We start from the raw sequence: 20,614 nt of genomic DNA, 5'->3' as shown, positions 1-20,614 counted from the left end.
TAGTATTTAAATATATTAATGTAACCAGTTATATAAATCTAAATATAAAACCAATCTCCTATAAGTTTAGAGATGGCATTTATCATCTCTGTGAAAAGCTAAATATCTAATTAATTCCAATCATATTTTTTTGAAGGGGAAGACAGTGACAGCACTTGCTGAACCAGAATTACTATCAAAATTCAAAAAGCTAGTCCTATTCATTTAACCACAAGCCCCATCTTATTTAAATCAGAACCGTCCAAAAGAAATATTCAATCAGCCATTCATGATCTAAATTCTGGTGTATGAGATCAATTTAAATATGGTACACATAAAAAAAGTCATGAGACATTTTGGTTTTGTAATAAATAAGGCAAAAGCCAACTATTACTCCGTAGTAGCTTTTTTGAGATAAGCTATCCGGTCTGCTCTGTCCCCTGCCTTCTTCATGCCAGCGAAGGTCATTTTTGTTCCAGGGATGTACTTCTTGGGATTCTTCAAATACTCCATCAGTGTCTCCTCTCCCCGGGTGATGCCTTTGTTCTTGTTGGCATCCGTGTAAGTAAATCCAGGGGCCTGACCCGTCTTTCGCCCAAATAAACCATGGAGATTCGGCCCAGTCTTATGCTTGCCTCCCTTTTCCATGGTATGGCACTGGGCACACTTCTGAACAAAAATCTTCTTGCCCTTCTCAACATCACCCATTTTTAAATCGCTCTTTGGTCGTACGAGAAGCGAAGGTGCCCGCTCACAAGCCGGACGTCCAGCTCTCTCCGACCTCATTTATTTTTGAACAGTTTGTTAATTACCAAATATAATCAGTGTTTCCTAATCACTTTGTAGGTGAAAACAAGGGTTCATGTCAAATGATTTAATAATATAGGATTTATAGTCCAAATATCCTTTTCCCACTACCGAAATACATATCTAAAGAAATAAGGTCAGGATAATGCAACTGTTTAAAAATAACAAATCTTAACCATTGGCCAGAGATCTGCATCCATAAAGAAGGACGTGCTCAGTAGTTATAAAACATATTTTCCTTTGAAAGTGAACTAACTGGAAAATAAGATGCTTAGCAATTCATACAATTGAGAGCAATAAAAATGTGAAGTATTACATCTTGGAGTAAAGATCAGAAACACTGAGCTAAGTTGGCCTATGCAGCCTTACTGAAAAAGGTCACTGAAGAAGACAAGCAATCGAATCTTCCAGAACTTTGTCCCGACTTGAGAGATTTCTGAATCCATACACCTGAGACAAGGCAGGGAGGTGGAGATAGGGAGGATTATGGGAAAGGTGTGCAGAGAAGCACTTAGGTCACACTCTAGCTGTGCCGTAGTGGTGGGTACTCTACTGAGCAGAATGCCTACAAGACTTGACAGGCTCCATTTCAATTTCCTTTGAGGTTCTAAGAAAGTAATTAATCATTCTTTACTCGTCATTTCTGGGTGCAGAGATCGTGTGCTAGTGAGCATGCCCATTTGTCATGAAGGTTGGCCTGAGACAGTGGAGGGTAGAAAACAGCAGCTCTGTTCCCACTGTGTCACACATTTGCCTAAACGCTTCAGCTTTCCCACATTTTCTCTTAAAAATGTCATCTTTTCCATCAAAAACTTTCAAATACACAGGAGGTATTTTATTCTAATGGATAAAGTCAATCAAATATATTCTGGTTATAGTTGCATGTGTTAAGTTCAAACAAGTCCACAGTATTGCCAAAATAGGTATTGAAATATGTTAAAGGGTATTTTGTTTGTTTGTTTTCTGGGGGTGAGGGGGTAGGGGGATTATTTAGTTGTATTTTTTTCCTCAGGTCGAGTGACTAATTTCCTGAGAAAATGAGCCAATTCACTGAAACAATCCTTTCCCTGAAAATGAGAAATCCATTTCCATATAATGGCAAGTCACATTAATTCCCTGGGACTTAGGTCCTTACACAAAAAATTGGAGAAAATGATGCTTTTTGCATGTTTCTCAGAGGTACTCCAGGTAGTAATGAGACAGTGTCTTCGGAGCACTAGGAGCTCCCTGAGGAGATGTACAATACAAACTCAAATTACCACTCCATTATGATTTATCATTGCTTTATAGAAGCTGTTTACCGTTAGCAGCACTTTCCACGTAGAAACCTTTTATATTGCCGAAGTGCATAAGCCAGGATGTTTATTTCTACTCCTTGCATGCAAAGGGTCGGAGGCTACAAAACAGAACTCTCAGCTGCATTCGGAGGAACTGTTGTCTTCCAGGGCTAATTTGTCCTTCCTTAAATGACTTCTCTACAGGAAAGCAGCTTTGAAAATGTGAGCAAGAGCTCCCAAGGGACAAGTGAGATGCAGAGTGTTACAGGAAAGCTGGTTTCCAATCTCATGAAGGCCATGGAAGATGGGCCCGGCTACCACTGTAAAACACACAGAGACAAAGAGCACACTCTCTCAGCCCCGCTGGCCTTATGTGCCGGGAGCCGAGGTCCCTTTTGTGCCCTCTCTGTGAGTCAGCCCTCAAGAAGCTGCCATTCTCAGTCACTGGGGCTCCATCACCAAGGTCCAGCTTACTATCTCTCACCTTAGGGCCCATTTCATTTTTCTCCTGCTGAGTGAATCTTTTGCACTGGTTCTTCTCAGGTTTCAGGGCTGCCATCTTACTTTATTTACCTCACCTTTCCTAGAGTATTCCAGCTGCCACCAGCTACCTCCCGGCTGACGTTCCTGAATCTGAACTCTTTTCTACCTTGAACTCATCTAGTACACTTGTGTCTGCCTCCTGCCCCCATCTTAGGACCCTCTATCCTTTAAGTGAAAGCATTACAATGGAGCAGGTTAAACACTGGGGTGACGGCCGAAAGCTCGCCTTTCCCGCTGACGACTGTTCTGTACTAGCTGCAGGTTCTCCAGAAAATTGTTTTTAATTCTTAGCTCCTTCAGCTGTAAAGTAAGAGAAATAATTCTTCACTCTCCCCCTCTCCAGGGGGTGGTTGTTAGGAATAAGAGACAATGTAGGCAAAGCGTTGAGCACAGTGTTCATCACTCTATCTGTACCAAGCAGGAGCTGCTGTTGTTGCAAAATTTGGCTTCCTTCTAGCCATGAAAATCACATCTTTTAAGAGTATGCAACAAGGGCTCCTGGGGGGCTCAGTCAGTTAAGCGGTTAGGCATCTGACTCTTGATTTGGGCTCAGGGCATGGTCACACTGGTCATGAGATCAATCCCCATGTAGGCCTCTGTGTTGACAGTGTAAAGCTTGCTTGGGATTCTCTCTCTCCTTTCTCTCTCTCTCTCTTTCCCTCTTCCTCTCTCCCTCGCTCTCTCTCTGCCCCTTCTCCACTCATGCTATTTTTGTGTTGTTGCACATTCTTTTAAAACACTGTTTAATAGTAACAGTAGCTAACCTTTGTTGAGTACTTCCAAGGTATCAGGTCTTACTGTAAGTGCTTTGCTTACATCAACCCATTAATTCTCAAAATATTCCCTTAAAATGGAGGCAATGATGGTTGCTTCCATTTTACTAACAATGCAAGTGTGGCACGGAATGATCACATAAGGCCCAGGTTACACCAATGAGTGGGGGAGCTGGGGCTCGAATCTAGTAAATCTGGCTTCCGAGCCGGTGTTCCTGGTCTCTGTGCTACAACGGTTCACTCCAGCAATCTCTGCCGTTCCCTTCCTCGAACCTGTGGGCTGCTATTTCTCTTTTTGGGGATTTCTTCCCTTTCAATTCTTAAGTTTCCATATGTTACACATTGTTCAAGCCCCACTTCAAGTTCCCCCTTTTCCAGAAAGCACTTCCAGATCTCCCTGCATTTATTTTTTTCTGAACTCTAATAATCCTGTGTTACATAATATGGTACTTAATTACACATTGCATCATTTTATTTTACATTTTTTCTTGTGCATGCTGTTTTCCCTTGGAAGGTTTCTAGGACCTTGAAAGCCACAACTCCTTTATATTTCTATGCATAACACAGTACTGAGTCCATTTTAGTACCTTCTCAATGAATACATGGAGATTGTTACATATCGTAATCTTCTACATAATATTGCTTTGCCTGTATAGTGCTGTTTCATGCATTTTATATGTGCTATCCCATTTGAAATTGCATGTAATTATTCACATACAAAATGACTAAGTATGTGATAGGTCGTGTCATCAGGCTTGAACAGAAAGCGAGATAACTATCTCTCTGGAACCTCTATTCTAACCCAAACACACAATTCCTGAGTCTTCCTCAGAAGAATGAGGAGCTGTGACAGAAAACAATTTTTCTGAAGTCTGAGAATAATAAGTCTGGTGACCTACAGACTTAGATAGGTCTATTTTTTTATTGAAGACATTTTGAGAACTTAAAATTTTCTAAGAAGACAATTTCCGTAAGAGTTATACTAAGTAGAGCTCTTACCACCAGGCAATTTCCTCTGACATTTTCTTTAAAATTTCCCATCTTTCCCCCTTCAGTGGATGATTCCTCCTTGTGGCTTTTGGTGTTTTGCTGAGTGCTTCCTTCCCCCTCCTCTGGGATTAAAGCCTCTAAGATGGCCAGGCGGTTATGAAGTCCACTCTTTAGTCAACATTTGTCCATGTGAGGCATAATTGATCTTTTCATCTTACTAGTGATGATGAGCTGCCTAGGCAGGCTGGCCATATTTTATTATTTCTCAGTAATATATGCCCTCTAAAATTGAAATAATTTAATGTTTGGACCTTTTTGGCAGCCTTTCTGATTCTCAAATAAATTGTGCTAAATATAAATCCATGTTTACTGAGAGACCTCCCGCAGTGTTGAAGATATTTTGATTATCTTTGAAATTAGAACAAAGCAGACTTACATCCTGGGCTTTTAAAATGTAATTCTCTGTACAAAGTGCAGCATAAAGTCAATTTCAGTTCTATGTTCCCTCAAAACAAACATGTGCACAGATAGGTGAACTTGGCTTTCTCCCTTCTAGGGAGGGCAGACAGCACTCCAAAGTCAAACCACTTCTGGCTTCTGGCTTCCCAGAACTGTCTAACTGTCTAACTCCTAACTGTCCAAAGAAGGTGAAATTTATAAGATGTTTTCTTATGCTTCCAGATAGGAAATATAAATGACTCAGATGACATGTAGTTGATTTAACAGTTCTTCAAACTATAGAATATATTTGATTTTTATACTTAGGCTCATAAAAGGAATTGATACACTTAATCCCTCAGTTCCTAAAATAAAGGGAACTGGCATAACAAAATTTCTTTCATTTCATTCTCTGGTAATCAAACAACCAGTTTCCTAAAGGAAAAGACAAACATTTATGAATGCTACTGTGCCAAGCAGTGGACTACACATTTTTCACATGTACTACCTAATTTTACCTTAGATACTTTGGAGAAATTTTGAGCCTGTTCCATGGGCCAGTGAAATAAGTGACTATCTTTTTCTGTGACAAATTGTGGGGATCACAATTTTTAACATCAGGTCTTTTTTTTAAAGGGCCTTGAAAAACATATACATTCTAACTGTGACAAAATTATGCTTACTCAGTTATAGTTGTTGAACTAGACCAGGGGAACCTAGAAAGCGGCCTGTCTTCTTGCTGTCCCATCCCACTGTAGGTGAATATCTTCTCCCCACTGACGTGAAAATCACCTCAGGTTTCTTAGATTTTCCTGTCACTCTGGGGAAACAAATAAATATTCCTTTTTTTTTTTGAGAGACAGAGAGAGACAGTGCAAGCAGGGGAGGGTCATAGAGAGAGGGAGATACAGAATCTGAAGCAGGCTCCAGCTCTGAGCTGTCAGCACACAGCCCAACGCGGGGCTCGAACCCATGAACCATGAGATCATGACCTGAGCTGAAGCCAGACTCTTAACTGACTGAGCCACCCAGGTGCCCCTAAATATTCCTTTTGGTTTTAGTTTTCTTCATTCATTTATTTTTAAATGCTTATATTTATTTTTGAGGAGGGGAGGGACAGAGAGAGAAGAAGAGAGAGAATCCCAAGCAGGCTCTGCACTGTCAGCACAGAGCCTGACATGGGGCTTGAATCCATGAACCATGAGATCATGACCTCAGCCAAAATCAAGAGTCAGATGGTTAACTGATTAAGCCACCCAGGTGCTCCTCCACTTCTTTCTTATTGAAAATATTAAGTGTTTAAATTTATTTTTCTTCTCTCTGCAGCATGGACCAGTCCCAGTCTGGTAAAACTGTCAGTGAAGACACTGCTTCTCTGTTACTCATTTCACTTTTTTCCTTCCTCACAGGGGTATTTTTGAAGAGAAGCTTTATGAAGAACAGCAAAACCTTACACAGCTGGTGCAGTCACAAGCTGCATCCGAGTATTCTCCAGGGTAGCTGTATAGTCTCTGTTTCCTTCTTGGATATATTCGTGTTGTTTTCAGAGGTACTTTCTCTAGGTCATCTTCTACATTACAATTCCCTGGATATGTCACTGCCTCCTCCAGCAAGCTGTTTTGTTCCACCTGGACTGCCTGCTCCTCTCTTGGGTCACTTGTGGTTGAGGTCATCCTCTAGGGACATGTCCCTTCAAAATGGAAGATGGGCCACAGGATTCTAACATGAATCCCTCAGGCTGACCCAGGATAAAGCCCCCCCTCCTTTCCATTGAGATGCAACCCCATTCTCTTTATAGGCAGGTACCATTCGAGTCAATCTTTCAATTTTTGACTTCTCTTGGTGATAATCAGATACTAATGCCACTAGAATGAATTTCATAACATCTCAAGACATAAGGTACCTAGTATGGTTTATTGAAGGCATGAAGTTTGATCAAGGTTATATTTCTCCATACTTTATAAATATATCAACAGGTCAGAAATATGAATTCCAAGATGCATATGTTTTATTGAGTGAAAGGAAAACCTCTCGTGTCCAGTCCATGGTACCTTTTCTTGAAATTGCCAAGACTCACCATAAGCCCTTGGTCATAATTGCTGAAAATGTTGATGGAGAAGCTCTGAGTACACTCATTTCAAAATTAGCTGAAAGTTGGTCTTCAGGTTGTAGCAGTCAAAGTTCCAGGTTTTGGGGACAATAGAAAGAAACGTCTTACAGACACAGCTATTGCTACTGGTGGGACAGTGTTTGAAAAAGGACTGACTCTAAATCTTGAAGATGTTCAGACTCACAACTTAAGAAAAGTTGGAGAGGTCACTGTGACTAAAGACAATGCCCATGCTCTTAGAAGAAAAAGGTGACAAGCATCAAATTGAAAAATGTATTCAAGAAATATACTGAACAGTTAGATATTAAATTAGTGAATATGAAAAGGAAAAGCTGAATGAATGTCTGGCAAAACTCTCAGATGGAGCAGCTGTGCTGAAGCGTGGTAGGACAAGTGATGCTGAAGTGATTGAAAAGGACAGAGGTAGAGTTGCCCCCGATATTTGGAGCTGCTATTGAAGAAGGCATTGTTATGGGAGAGGGCTGTGGCCTGCCTTGGTGTATTCCAGCCTCGGATTCAATAACTCCAGCTAATGAAGGTCAAAAAGTTTGTACAGAAATTATTAAAAGAACATGCAATATTCCTATAATGACCATTGCTAAGAATGCAGGTGTTGGAGGACCACTGATAGTTGAGAAATATACAAGATGGTCATGACACTATGCCTGAAGATTTCGGGAATATGGTCGGAAAAGGAATCACTGACCCAACTAAGTTTATAAGAACTGTTTTATCGGATGCTCCTGGAGTGGCCTCTCGGTTAACTACAGCAGAAGGTGTAGTCACCAGAATAAGAGAAGGACTCTCGAATGGCATGTTCTAATTCCTGGAATAGCGCTTTACTATTATTAGTGAACAGTAAGAAGAAGCTCAAGGCAGTGCTCTTCAACCATAACTTCAGAGACGTCAGCTGAAGGAAATGACTGAGGAAAAGGGTGACTGATGTTTAAGGAAATCACCATATGGGTGCCTGGGTGGCTCAGTCAGTTGAGTCACTTCAGCACAGGTCATGATCCCTGAGTCACTGGATCAAGCCCTGAGTCAGGCTCCACACCGAGTGTGGAGGCTGCTTAAGATCCCCTCGCCCTCTCCTCTCTTCACATCCTCTCTCTAAAATACAATTTGGAAGTCACTATAACCATCAGTTGCTGGTTTCAATTGACATGTAATGGTTAGCTGCTGCTAATGTCCATGCTTACAGATAATTTATTTTGTGTTTTTAAATAAAAAGACATTTGTACACTTCTGCTAACTGAATGCAAGTGCCTTGTATCAACATACCTCTTTTTCAACTTAAATCACTGAGGCACTTTAATGGCTATTCTGCTAAAATTAGGATTTTAGTGCTTGCCATTTCCAGATAAAAACTTAAGAAGCAGCCTCTCTGTAGAAAGCAAGAATAATTGTGTAGAAAATAGCTAAATATCCAATTATGTGACAGCCTTTGTGTAACTAAAATGTGTATAAAGGTAAAAAAAAAAAAAAAAAAAAGCAAAAACAAGAGCACAAGTTCCCTGGAGCCAGGTGACAGACCTGGGCTCAAATTCTGGCTCTGCCACCAACCTGCCAAATAATCATGACGAAGTTACTGACATTCTCCATGCCTGTGAGCCTAATCTGTGAATGGGGACACTGATGGGTGGTAGTGTTTAACCTCATCAAATAATACAGGGATATAATAAATATCAATGTTTTAGCACAGTTCTTAGCATATAAAAAGTACTCAGAAAGTGTCAGGTACCATTTACATACGAGTCTGGCACCTACTATATTCTCAATATTGGAGACCTAGAATCCAACTAGAAAGAAAATATATGTTTCTGCTGTTTCTAAGATTCTGTCACCTTAGTTTTCTTGAGTACAGCACATTTATTTCCATCCCTTTCCTATTTCCCAAATGACTTGTGGTCATTTTTAATAAATGGTAAATATGCAATAACAAAATTAAAATAGGAATAAAGACCCTAATGTCATGTAACCAAGTGAAATAGATAATTATATCCAATGAGGGAACCAATGGAATTTTTAAAAACGGAGTATTAATTTTAACTCCAGACATAGTGGAAGTCATAATGACCCAAGAAAATATGACCCTGTGTAGTTCTCATCCCACTGAGTTATCACTTTGCTGAGTTACTTGAAACTCTTCAAGTTTTGGATATACAAGACAGTCTCTCTATAAAACTTCAAGTATAAAGGAATGTGACTGAAGATTTAAAAAAACCAAAAAGCAAAAAACAGCTTTTAAAAGGTGTCTTTTGATAGTACTGTCTTGAATATATACGAGGACTAATATTCAAATATTAACAAAACCAGGCATTCTCAAACTTCAGCACGTATAAGAAACATCTAGAGAGAGGAGTACCTGGGTGGCTCAGTAGGTTAAGTGTCTGATATTGGACCAGGTCATGATCTCACTGTTCATGAATTCATGTTCTGCATCAGGCTCTGTGTTCATAACTCAGAGCCTGGAGCCTGCTTCTGATTCTGTGTTTCTTTCTTTCTCTCCCCTCCCCCACTTGTGCTTGCTCTCTCAGTTTCAGTGTCTCTCTCTCTCTCTTCAAAAAAAAAAAAGCTAAAGAAAATGAAAAACAGTAACACCTAGAGATTAAATGAAGGTTCCTAGGCCTGGTCCCTGGAAGTAACTGGGGGTGCGTCCTGTCTGCAATTCAGTTGTAGATATGCACTACAGTGAAATTTGCTGCAAGGAGGGCTCAGACCACTCTCAGAAACACACAGCCACATGTGGGCACAGCTGCTCTCACTTGGCACCAACCACTTAAGAACCACGGATAAGACATGATTATGAAGTTCGCATTTCAGTACATCAGATTCTGTTTGGAAGGCTCCAATCTTAGTCCGACTACTACTAACAAGAGAGTTAGTTTCAGAGATAAATGGGTACTTTCTAATGATGCATCAAACGCAGAGACGATTGATTTAGTTATTTAGTAGAAAATACAGTATTTAGTAGAAAATAAAGATACTGAAAATTATCTTTAATTATAAAATGTTAATATCCAGTAGAAAAATATGAACAAAGTCTATGAGAATGGAGGGGGCATTAATGTATTCTACAAAAGGGAAAAGGAATGGCTAATAAATACATGAAAAGATGGTTGACTTCATTATTAATAAAATAAATTCAGACTGAAATAATCAAACAAAAGTTTTTTACCTATCAGACTGGGAAAGGAAAAAATGATGTCTGTTAATACATTCATAATGATACACAGATGGGAAAAAGGGCATTTCTATACACTTCTGTTGGAGAGAAAATTGCCACATTTTCACAAAAGAGATCTAGTAATATGATTAAATTTTTATAAGTGCTAAATTTTGACTAAGCTTAACTATTACATGACTTAGGGCTTGAGCCTGAAAATATAACTCTGTAATGTACAAAAAAGTTAGTTTGTCAATGTTCATCAAGTACTTTTTGTACTATGAAAAAAAGAGAACTTAAATGCCCAAGAAATAGAATTGGTTAAAAATTATAATATTCATTACAATGCAGTACTATGAAAATACTAAATATTACAATATTATCATATCCACAAAAATGCCCACAAAAAAATATTTGTGCCAAAAGGTATGACAATGCCCACAAAAAATATTTAAATGCCAAAAGGTATGACAATGACCAAAAGATATGATCCTATTTTTCTAAGAAAAAACTGATTGCATGGGATAGAAAAAGATCCTGAAGGTTTTACATCAGCAGAGTAAATACAAATATTTGTAGATAAAATAAAAGTAGACTTTGGATAATTTTTCTTTTATCTTTAACTTTTAATTGCTTGAATTTATCATCATAAAGTATAATTATATCTCTTTTTCTTAAAAATATTTAATTAAAATTAAACCATATGTGATTTGACCACATAAAATATGTGATTTGTGTGAACCAAAAAATACGTTATTCAGGAGTATAACACTATGGCGTTTCCTTGCCACTAAAAAGAACTACATGTTAGCTGGGTTTATATTTCCTTCTCTTAACTACTTCTTGAGATATCTAGCTGCTGTAGAAATATCTGGGAGTTACATAAAAATCAAAATTGAGTGCAAAGACACATTCTGACCTGTACTTTTAAAAGTACTATATAACTTTCCCAAGAAGGAAATATTCTGATCATTGAGGCACTTTCAGTATTTTTTTCTTCAATGCCTCAGAGATTTTCACTCAAAATAACTCTACCTTGAATAATACAATAACTTGGAAAAAAACTGTTATGGGAATTGTGCTCCTCCAGTGTTGTAAGAAGAAAAATAGTCTAAAAAAAAGTCCAAGACCAAAAAAAAAAAAGTCACCACTCAATTATTTTTACTCTCATAGTTTCTTGAAGAGCTCATTTCTGAAGTTTTAGAAAGCTCCTGAAAATCAATATCTATATTTACTTATCTCCTCTAGTGTTTTCCCAAAATGAATAATGTTTTGAAGTAAACATTTGCCTTGACACAATGTGTATTTGAGCTAGAGATTGTTTTGTCTCTGGTTAACTTAGAAGCTGCTCTATTTTTCAGAATCCATCATGTACAATTGGGAATTATGATCATTATCATTATTGAAGTTTCTTGTCTTTGTAGACTGCCTTGCAATTTACAAAACATTTTCACACACAATACATTCCTTTCATTTTTATTTTCTGACATTCTGGTGAGGTAGGTACAGCAGGTATCATTTTCTTGAGAGAAATTTAAGTTACAGAAGGTAAAGCTATTTAGGTAAGATCTATTCATCATATCACTATCTCCATATACTTATGGTGATTTAACAGCCTACAGGTTTTCATGTGGGATCACACAGTGTATAATTTACAGAAGAGACAGAAGAGCTAGTCTCAAATCTTGGTAATTAAAGAATCCATGGACTTGGAATCTACAGAAAGAGATGAACAGCTGAGCCTTTATGCATTCCAAAAGCCATAGTGTCACCAAAAGAAAACTGAACTTATTTTTTTAAGAAGTAAAAATCCTTTAAATCAAACCTTTAAATTCCAACAATGACAAATACAATTTTGACATCTTTGATAGTAACTGATGATATACCCTTGACTAATATTCTTGTTTTCAGACATGAACAAGTTTCAGAAATTATTTGTAAGGCAAGTAAAGACTACTAATAAAACAGAAGCTCATCAATCTGTGTCAGGATTACTTTGTGCATTGACTAGAGATGGGTTTTAATGCAAAACTTGCATTAGCTTCACTTCCCATAAGTTTCAAGACTGTTTAATCTAATATTCCCCCAAAGGGTATTCCATGACCATGGAATCATCAAGAAGCTCTTCTTGAAAAGAGATTTAGAGCTGTTTTTAGAAAACTCATTCTATGACACTGCCCTTTTAGACATTCATAAGGAAGCTTGGTCTACTATAGATGACCAGAGAAAGAAGGTGATGCAATAGGCACTGACCTAAAATGTTCAATTCCTTCTCAAAAAATCTATTTTCTTGAATAATACCTATCCGACAATTCATGGAAGCAGAATACCAACCAATACGTTTACTAATATATTACTTGAGTCCTTTTTTTAGCCCAGAAACAAATGAATTTTGAAACAATAATCAAGAAAAATATCTGCTGTAAAATACATTTTGTTCTCTCATCAACATTATAGGATACTCATTTTAAATTATCTTAGATTATTGGGATTTCAGCATAGTGCTCTAAAATGAGCAGTTGTCATCACTTGGGAGCGAAGGCGGCAGACACAAAAATAGTGAGTGTTGTAATTTCCTCATTCTGTTCTATAACAGACATATCAAGACCTAGAGGAATGCAGTGTAGGAAAAAGAGGTACCACTCATTACTCTAGAAATAGCAAAAACTTAAGCATACAAAAAATACAAGTGTGCCCAAGTTTTAAATTTTATGTTTTAATTTAAAAGATTTTAAGCTAAAACTGGGGCCAGGTTTCTTCCTTCTTTAATGAAACAGTTAAGAACGTGTGATAGTAACCAGTATTGGCTAAGTAAGACGATTAGAAATCTTTTAATAAAACCAAAACAATAAAGATTTATCTTGGTAGAAATTGGTTTCTTTGAACAAAAGGATTAAGGAGAATAGCAAAAAAGAACAACTTATTTTAATGGTTTCTATTTCTATATTTATAAAATGTGTTGTTGTTTAGCATGTGTGTATGTATCTACTGTATATCATACAGATATATTCATATTGGTATCTACATCTGTATGATACAATAGAATATGGTTATGTGACCACTTCAGGAAATGGACTGCTTCTTCTTACAATGATTTTATTAGCATACCATTAAGTTTTTTAAGCATCTATTTAGCTCTTCTCATTGGTGTCATTCACAAATGTGACAGCCAGCTCATCACCAGAATCAAACCTGAAGTTAGACACCCCCTTAAGCTTAAGGGATTAAGAAGAAGGCTAAGTCGTTTCCCTGATATCTGTCAGAGTGACAACCAAAATTAAATACAGCTGGAAAGAACTAGGCAATCATATCTCTAGAGTTTTCTTTTTGAGAAGAGGGAAGGTCAATCATGATGCCCAATATTGGTCATGGGAGCAATAAAAAACACAACACTATCCAACCAGTCCTGGAATTCCCTACGAATGTGGACAAAGAGAAGAAAGATGCTTAAAAAAAAAAGCAAGTTTTTCTGAGTTGAGACTGCTTCTCATATTCTCTTCAAAGATCTTGAAGTTATCAAAACCCAGAAAATTGGACTTTGGAATTACCAGCCAGATTTCCTTGTGCATTTGGTCCTACATAAAAGCACAAATCCTTACTGACCTTCCCTTATAGACCACACTGTGAAATTATGGTCACTGATTTTTGAGACAGGCTGATAGAGCTTTACTATTTTCTCTTTATGTAAACTTTGACAAAAGGCTTTTTCTCCCTAAGCCTATCTTCTCACCTATAATGAGGGATCACTGCCATTTTACAGGATGGCTATGTCATTAAGAGCTATATATGTGAAGCACTTAACATAATTACTGGCTCACAGTAAACTCTTCATAGTAACTAATGCTATTGTATTACTGGCATTCACATCTACCTGTTGCCCAGGCAGAGTACTAGGAAAACCACTCTCCTGTCGTTTCTCTGTGTGCATTCACCTGTGGTTCCTCACTATCTTTCCCCTAGATTTTCCCCCAATGAAAGGTTCTTCCCTTGAATTTTCATCACCACGGCCAGCTCTTCTGTGCAGGACAGAATTAATTGACAGCTAAACTGGGAAAGTGTTTATTTCTGGTGATGTGTGGATACCTGTAATTGATTGTTTGAAGAGAAGAACAGTGGGATTTATGATGTGCTATTTTAACCCAGACTCCCTATCTACCCCCTTTTCACCCAGCGTAACCTGTTAGACAGCCTATCTCTTGACAAGTGATGAGAGGAGCAAGCGTTCCCTGCTGGTAACTCCCACCCTAGCTCACCCAAAGCCAAGATCTGCTGCACTTAGTGCTGGCAAACTGTGGGTGCTAAATGACATCAACTCTCATTATCGTCATAGTTATCTTTCGTTTTTGTGCCTTGTTTCTAACAAATAAGTTTACTTCTCTTCAGGGCAGATAAAACATTGTAGTCATCTTAGGATCATCAGTTTCTAGCACAGTACTTAACAAAAAGAAAGATGTTTATTATATTTGTTACAATGAACTGAACAGAGCCACAAAGAGTTTCAAGATATCAATTTCTAATAGATTATCAAACATCTGTAATTATCTGAGCATTAGGGAGGACCTAGACATACAGAATAATTTTTTTTCTATTGTAATATACTTCCTTAAGTATTCTATAGTCTTGAACATGTAGCTGACATTTATATATTTCATTTTAATTGCTCATCCTTTTGCCCCTACTCCTTTTTAAAAATTTTATTAAAGTTTGTTTATTTTTGAGGGGGGGGAGGCAGAGAGAGAGAGAGAGAGAGAGAGAGAGAGAGAAACACAGAATCTGAAGCAGGCTCCAGGCTCTGAGCTGTCAGCACAGAGCCCAATGCAGGGCTTGAACCCACAAACCATAAGATGGTGACCTGAGTCAAGTCAGATGCTTAACCAACTGAGCCACCCAGGCACTGTGTCTTGTCCCTACTCTTAACACACAACTAAGTTATTCAAAATAATAGAAACATTCCTTCCCTTCTTTCCTTCCTTCCCTTCTTTCTTCCACAAACGTTTACTTAGTGACCACTCTATATGAGCACTGAACTGAGTCCTGGGGTCTCAGAATTGAATAAGATATTTCTAATATCTTCTAGGAGTTTATATTCTCTTTAGCATAAGAGACAAAGAAATCTACCTTTCACGTACATTGTGAAAAGTAGTATTAGCACAGAATGCACCAATACCATAAGAGCACAGAGGTGGGTCAGGGAAGCTTTTCTGTACACAGGGGGGTGGCTATACCCAGAGCATATTTTGTGAAATATAGACAGCAATGGAACAAAGAATGGCTGGAACACAAACAGGCCATGAAGTACTATTTCAGCAAACTAGGACGTAGAAAGAAATGTAATGGTTAAAAGTTGACAAGAGTAATAAGACAAAGCCAAGGTATAAGAATGTGAATTTCTCTAAGAGTAAGACACAGCTTGCTTAGATTTATGATGAATTGCCAGTAAGTGGAGAAAAACAGAGAATGGTTGATGGAGCATGTTCTCTGAGGGGAAAGGATAACCTGGGATCCAAAGCACACTCGTCATGATAATGCCTGATTAAAAGGGTGAAGGAACTTTAAATCACACCACGTATCTGGGAGAGTTCAGATGAGAGTGACAGAAGGATTCATGGATTCCTGGAGCCGTGGCAAACCCAGGCCAGGCCAGGGGAAATAACTGTCCCCAGTGAAGGCAATATGGGTGAGTTGTCTATAGAGTTTTTATATAATGACAACACCTACTAAAAGTCTGATTTTTATTATCCCCTTGCATTGCCACTTCTAAACAGTGTTAGTAATAAAGGAGTTCCCCTCAATCAAATGTTGACTGGACTAAATTTTAAATCAATGCTGCCCAACAAAATGTTATGAAATAATGTAAGTGTTCTGTATCTGTGGAATCCAACACTGTAGTCACTAGCTATCTGTGACTATTCAGCATGTGCAATGTGGTTAATGTGACCGAGGAACTGAAGTTTAGGTTTTTTAATTTTAATAAGTTTAAATTTATTATAAATAGCCATTGTGGCCAGTGGCTACCAGATCAGATAATGCAGTTCTAAAATCTACTATGGTTACTTCTGTGCTTCAATTTTATAAATAAATAAAATTTTAATATACGTCTCTTCTGATTACACAATTTAATATCAAAAATAATGTATACATATGCATTTCAATTAGCATTTTATTACTTATCTTTTAATAAACGCAATTGTACATGGCTGTTAATTTGAATGATTCCTAGTTACACAGTTGACCCCAACCCATATACCTCCAGGCACATATAATTTGTTTTGAGAGTAAGTTAATAGTAGTTTGGAATCATTAAAGTTTGTTCCTATGAGTTCATGTCTCTGTGACACTATCTAGATGTGAATTCAAGCAGTAATTTATAAAAACATATTGATAGCATTGTGATTATAAAAATAAAAAAATAGACATTGATTTATTTTAATTCTATTTTTGTGTATAACTCTTTGGAGTCTATGTATTAAAAATTTGGAAATTTGCAGAAGACTAGAAACTAAACTTGGAATGTCATAATCCAGAACTACAATAGACCACTATGCAGATTTTTTGTTTTTTAAAAATGTATTAATGTAATTTTAAAATAAAACATTACATTTTTGTACTATAATATTTATTTCTTAATCATATATACTTATGTAAAATTTCAATAACAATTTTAACTGTATTACTTTTCTAGCCATTTTCATCATTTATTTCATTTCATGATTATTACTAAAAATAGTTCTGTAATATAGAGGAAAATGTTTAAGATGAGCTGTCAAGTCGGCTAGGTACATCACCCTACTGGAGTCATCTTCACAACTTATACATAGTCTTGACAGATTATAGTAACTCTTACCAGGTAAAATTATAGGAAGGACTCATGATTCTTATATATGGATCTGACTGCTGAGGGAAACCAGAGACTATCATGACTTCTGACCTAAAGCAAATAGTTGCTGTAATCACAAACCAATTAGATCTCTATTGGTCTGTCATAGTCTTAAGGAGCAGATAGCGTGGTGGTTTGAAAGAGCACATGCTGGGAATTCATGCCTTGGCTTTGCCACTTAGTCAAGTTCCTTAATTTTTCTGGATCTCAGTTGCTGCCCTTATAAGATGGGGAAAGGACAGACATATATTGTGATGAATAACTCAGATAACTTACATGCAATATCTTAGACAGAAGGTGCCGCATAAGCGATGGGTCCATTCTTATTAGAAAAAGCAATGCAGATTTCTGAATTATCTGATTCGACACCTTGGTCATTAACATCGTCAAACATCTCCCTCTATTGAAAAGACTACTCTAAAATTATAATCATTACTACTATTATTATTTTCCTTTGCAAAATACTTGAAGTGCTATCAAACATTGTTATCTTTTTTTTCTAATTTGGGGGAACATTTTTTTAAATCTTTGTTTTTAAAAGAAAAGAAAATGGTGACTTGAAACAGTATTATTTTAAGAGAATAATTATCCGTGATATCTCTTCTATGCCTCATGAGGGCCATTAGCTGAATTCTACTAGCTGAATTGACTGAATAATCTATACCTATTCCACCTCTTTTTTCAGTCCATTAGATGGGAAAAGATGCTAGACAGGTCAAAGTAACCCAGCTCACTTGGGAATAAATGTTGCTAGCAATATTGAACATGTTGAATAAACAAACTAAAAAAGAGAATGGAAATCAAAACTTCTATTTTTTTTAAATTAAGAAATTTTAATTGGCTTTATGCTTTAGCAGTTTCCCATGTTGGGACTTATCAAATCAGGTGGGTCCTAAGTAATTAGCTTGCTTGATAGAAGAAAGTGGGCACAGCCAAGTGCTATGTATGTGTCATGTTCCTTCTTCTAATTTCTAATTCTCTTCACTGGAATTCCCAAGACCAGATGTTCTTTTTTTTAATGTTTATTTATTTTTGAGAGAGAGAGTGTGTGCGCGTGCAGGGAGGGGCAGAGAGAGGAAGACACCGGATCTAAAGACGGGCTCCAGGCTCTGAGCTGTCAGCACAAAGCCCAATGTGGGGCTTGACCCTACGAACCACAATATCATGACCTGGGCCAAAGTCAGGCATTTAACCAACTGAGCCACCCAGGCACCCTTAGACCAGATGCTCTTGACTTACAGATGGAAATAGTAAATTGAGTACAGAGAAGACAAACTAAAGTGAATCAGAGTTAGAGATGAAATCTCTTTGGGTAAGTAGTTAAGTAGTTTTAGGATTATTGATTCATTTTGGTTATAAGGAAGAATGAGGAAAAGCAAACCGAATTAATATTTCAATACCTCATATTTCATAGAGGCATTTTTTGGCAAAAAAAGGTTGTTCAGTGAAAAACGGGCTCCTGAATTAAATAAACTGACCAGAGATCATACAGAGTACTAGTTTTACCTTCAAGTTGACAATCTCTTCCTATCCCAGTTTCACTTTTTTAATCCACTTAAGAGACTTAGAAAAAATAGTGAAACCTGTTTCAGACCTCTTGAAAGATCTTGATGCAATTTTTCTGGGGTGAAATCTAGGCCAGCATCAATAATTTTCAAAGTCTCATCCACATGGCCAACAGACACGTGAAACGATGCTCAACATCATTCATCATCAGGAAAATACAAATCAAAACCACACTGAAATACCACTTCAGGTTGGTCAGAATGACTAAAAGGAACAAATCAGGAGATGATAGGCGCTGGCAAGGATGTGGAGAAATGAACACTCTCCTACACTGTTGGTGGGAATGCAACTGGTGCAGTTACTCTGGAAAATAGTATGGAGGTTCCTCAAAAAATTAATACAACTCCCCTATGACCCAGCAATAGCCCTGCTAGGAATTTACCCAAGGGATACAAGAGTGCTGATGTACAGGGGCACATGTATCCCAATGTTTATAGCAGTACTTCCAACAATAGTCAAATTATGGAAAGAGTCTAAATGTCCATCAACCAATGAATGGATCAAGAAGATGTGGTTTATATATACAATGGAATACTATATGGCAATGAGAAAGAATGAAATCTGGCCATTTGTAGCAATGTGGATAGAACTCAAGGGGTATTATGCTAAGTGAAATAAGTCAGGCAGAGAAAGACAGATGCCATATGTTTTCATTGATATGTGGATCAGGAGAAACTTAAAACAAGATGATAGAAGGAAAGGGGAAAATAGTCATGGAGAGGGAGGGACGCAAACCATAAGAGACCCTTAAATATGAAGAACAAACTGAGGGTTGATAGTGGGTGGGGGAGAGGGGAAATTGGGTGATAGAAATTGAGTAGAGCACTTGTTGGGATGAGCACTGGCTATTACATGGAAACCAACTTGACAAAAAACTATATTAAAAAATAATAATTTTCAAAGTCTCTACATAATCCTGTTGTGCAGCCAGGATGGGAAACCACTCTTAGTGACACAAGAGACTACAGTGGCCACATGAGATCAAGTATGCCAAAAGCTCAGTCCAGTACCTGGAAGATGGTAAGTACTCAGAATGTTATCTTTCTAAACTCTTTCATTGAAATAAGTCTAAAGATGTTGCCCTATTTGACATGATAGCTTATAAAATTTAACAAGAGTGTATATGTTGAAAGAAATCTGACTTTGATCTAAACACAAGTGGTAATGGAGCATTCTCCACAGTTGGACTTCTTTTTGTGTCGGATTTGTCATTGTCATCAACATTACCATCATCACCATTATCAAAGACCTTCTTCTAATCTCCTAGGACTCCTTCTTGCAAGAAAACTCTACAGTGATGAATGGTGAGTGTGGGGAGTTGGAAAAAACTGTGACAAAGATAAATGTTAATGAGGATTTGGGATTTTATGTTGTTCTGCCCAAATAAGTTTAAGCCTGCTTCTATTTTAGTGAACTAAAATAAGCAAAAGATAATAGTTTGTTACTATACTCTAAGATGGAAGTTAATTTCCTAACATTAAAAATATGAGAACTAGGGGCATTTTATATTACGGCTGTTTTTCTTTCTCTTGAAAAACTCATTACCATGCCCTATAAAACTAAGGAGGTAAGATTTTGCTTTTATTTAATCAATGCTGGGCCCAATTTCATTATTTGCTGAATGACATTTCTCCTGTAATTTCCAAGAGAAGATGAATTTTACAAAATGTGAAAATAGTCAAAACTTTATTTTCTGTATATAAAGTTAAACAGCCTAAGAACTATGAAATGATTATAATAATTAATGATATGAGTATATTATTAAGGTAGTGCTGAATGAAGATAGGAAAGACTAGAAGGACCTGTCTCCCAGTTCTGACTCAGTACTCCAAGGAGAAGATATATAATTGCTCTGAGCTTTAGTTATTTTAGCTATGAGACTATAATACTTCACAAGATAATTATAAAATTAAGTGTTAAGCATGGGACAGTATATTAAAAAGTATGTCAAACCTCAAAAAAGATGGCAACCGACAGAATGGGAAAAGATAGTTTCAAATGACAATCTACAAGGAACTCACCAAACTTCACACCCACAAAACAAATAACCCAGTGAAGAAATGGGCAGAAGACATGAACAGACACTTC

The 20,614-nt window shown here is 37.2% G+C and overlaps 1 protein-coding gene and 1 pseudogene across 1 annotated transcript in view; both read right to left on the bottom strand.

Moving 5' to 3' along the window:
* ZNF804B (zinc finger protein 804B) overlaps positions 1-20,614 on the bottom strand; it is a 502,964-nt gene that overhangs the window by 152,584 nt on the left and 329,766 nt on the right. The gene's annotated exons all lie outside the window — the stretch shown is intronic.
* On the bottom strand, positions 370-846 carry LOC115282506 (annotated as a pseudogene).

The sequence above is a fragment of the Suricata suricatta genome, chromosome 2 (assembly GCF_006229205.1).
Source record: "Suricata suricatta isolate VVHF042 chromosome 2, meerkat_22Aug2017_6uvM2_HiC, whole genome shotgun sequence".
In the NCBI taxonomy this organism is placed as follows: Eukaryota; Metazoa; Chordata; class Mammalia; order Carnivora; family Herpestidae; genus Suricata; species Suricata suricatta.
The sequence above is the reverse complement of the archived record's forward strand: the minus strand, read 5'-3'. Positions and strand labels throughout refer to the sequence as shown.